This window comes from Tupaia chinensis, unplaced genomic scaffold (genome assembly GCF_000334495.1).
Source record: "Tupaia chinensis unplaced genomic scaffold, TupChi_1.0 Scaffold000196_1, whole genome shotgun sequence".
NCBI classification, from domain to species: domain Eukaryota; kingdom Metazoa; phylum Chordata; class Mammalia; order Scandentia; family Tupaiidae; genus Tupaia; species Tupaia belangeri.
Genome location: NW_006159671.1, coordinates 4,000,909 through 4,003,516, shown reverse-complemented (window position 1 = coordinate 4,003,516; position 2,608 = coordinate 4,000,909). Strand labels below are relative to the sequence as shown.

Genomic DNA, 2,608 nt, shown 5'->3' with positions numbered 1-2,608 from the left:
TCAGCAGACGAAAGCCCAAGCCTTCTCCAGCACGGCACGGGGCTTTTGTACCAAGAACTTCTGAAGAAAATTCCCCCCTACCATTGCTTTCAATACCCACACTACTTCTTTCTGAAGTGAATTACTGGATACCCTCGAATAGCAATTTAAAAACCTACAGAATGAGGCTATTCAAAAAGTACAGTCATTCTACTCTGAAGCTATTAAACCAGCATATGCTTACTTTTTTTTGACTATATTTATTTGTGCACAGGTTAAATGGATTTCTTTATTAGCTACATTATTCATATCATTACCTAGAATATTTTGAATTTATGTGCACTTTCTAAACAGGGGACACAATATGCCAGGAAATTAAGCAGTTTTTTTTTTTTTTTTTAAACTCTGTGGGGCTTACCAGTTAAACAGAAAAGTGCTTGCATATAGCACAAAATGAATATTTAGCTTTCAGGACAAATAAAGTTACTCAATGGGGGGGGGGGCATTCATGATGTTCACTATGATAAAATTATGGGATTTTTGCACTTCAGCCTCTAAAGTTGCTACAGGAAAGGTAGAAAGGAGAAGCAAACAGAAACAGAAAGCTATTCAAAAATTCCTCTTCAAAAGGCAAAACTGTCTTAGAGTTGTGGCTATAATACTATTATACATTGACAATTTTCCTCTAATGGCATTATTTATTTCAGTGAATGCATTCTTGTACTTTAAACAGAACTGAACTTTAGACTTACTACAAGAACACAGCAAAGTAGCTATAGCATAGAAGCTCTATTCAGCCGAAGAGATGAGGAAACATATTTTTGTATGAAGAGCCTCAGTGGCACACTTCCCACACTCCGGGAAGAACTTGACCATGTGACAGGTGACACCACCCAAAGACCATAGGAACCATGAGCAGTACTCTCCATCTGCTAATGTGCACACTGTCGAAACACGTGAAATACCATTTGCTTCACATACAGGACCACTGCCTAAGAAACTGAGTTAACAGAAGTCTTTGGCTAGAAAAGCCACTGTCACAGGTGGTCATGGCTGAGCAACACAGGGTTTCCCAGCAGGACAATAAGCTCACTCCTACTAAAGCAACTGCTCTTGCAAAGCTGTTCTGTTTGGGTCCTAACCTGCACATTAACCATATGCTGAAAAGAATAGTTAAATATTGCTGAGAATGACCTTCTGTTGGAGTTTTTCAAAACATATTCTCTTTATGAAAAATGACATAGTGATAGTACCACATCCATGTTTAAGTCTGTCCATTGGCACTGCGTAGTCTGGGCACCCAGTACAATGAATTGTTACAGTGTAATCACCTTAACAATATACACTCCTGATTGGCAACGGTTCATTGCTTGTCAAGCCCTGCATGCTTTTTTTTTGTTAAATTGAAAGACAAGTCACAGTTTTCATACACAACTAACATTGCAGAAGTTTCATACTTAAAGTGCACTAGAAAAGACTAGTCTAATATTTATAATAATGAATATGTTGGGAACCAGCAGTTGGCATAATGGCTATGTCGCTGAACTCTCACATAGTCGACCGCGGTTCGCGTCCCGGACCCGGTGGCTTAAAACTCACGCCAGGCGTGTGTGCGTGCGTGCCCAAGATCCTGAAAGGAGAATGGTGGAGAAGGGATTGCAGCATGGCCATCCCCCCTGGGGGGTGATTTCTCGCTTTCTGTCTCTCTCTGTCTGTCTGGCAAACGCACGCGCCCTATAGCGAAAATCTCTCCATAAATAAATAAATAAATAATGTGTTGCCTATTTTTAAAGAAATTTATCCATATAGAAATGAACACTTTCTCAAAGGGGATACAGAACAAGGGCCCTTTGGTCTTGTATTATTATAACCAACATTAAAACTTTGGAAGCTAGAAATGATAGAGCATTCTCTATCATTTAAATGATAGCATCTTTAAAAAGCAAATGTAGTTATGGAATTCAAAAGCATTTTACAGTCTTTAAAGCCACTGTAGGCTGGGATTCCATTGTTTAAATGTTTATCCTTTTATGTATATGTTGGCCAATGTCTACTTAAGAAGTACCCAAACTTTGAAAATTCCTGTTTTCCAGAAGAGTTCACCAGTAATTTTTAAACCACAACATGAGAGTGAATGGCAAGAATTCAAAGAATAACTCTGATCTGCATTCGGCTGTTTAGCACTAACCATAAATACTAAAATGGGCTCTGTGTGGGTATAATACTAGGAAGAGATTTACTTTAAATGCATCTGCATTTTATGAGCTGAAGTGACAAGCAAACCTTAGAGAAAATAAAAAACAAAACTCATAATTTTAGTCCAGGAAAGTCACCTCTGTTTCCAAGGAAAGATGATCTGTCAGTCATCTGAGCTAAAGGAGACAGTCCCAACACTAAAGGAAAAGTTCAGGCGCACAGGTCTGGAAGGTGGCGCGCAGATTAGGAATGGAATCAAGAATTTCAGTCTTGATTTTTAAGGGAAAATGAGTTTTCTTGATCCTTTTCAATTTCAGAATTAGATGCCAGCCTGTTCCCCCCTCTTTATTTTCCATCAGATGCACAATCAGATAATGTTTCTATTCATGTAGATTTGAAAGGATCCTCGCCCTGTGTGGGTTATTTTATTTTA

General features: G+C 38.6%; 1 protein-coding gene across 1 annotated transcript in view; it reads left to right on the top strand.

Moving 5' to 3' along the window:
• LOC106734717 (uncharacterized) overlaps positions 1-2,608 on the top strand; it is a 70,155-nt gene that overhangs the window by 41,991 nt on the left and 25,556 nt on the right. The window lies entirely within an intron of this gene.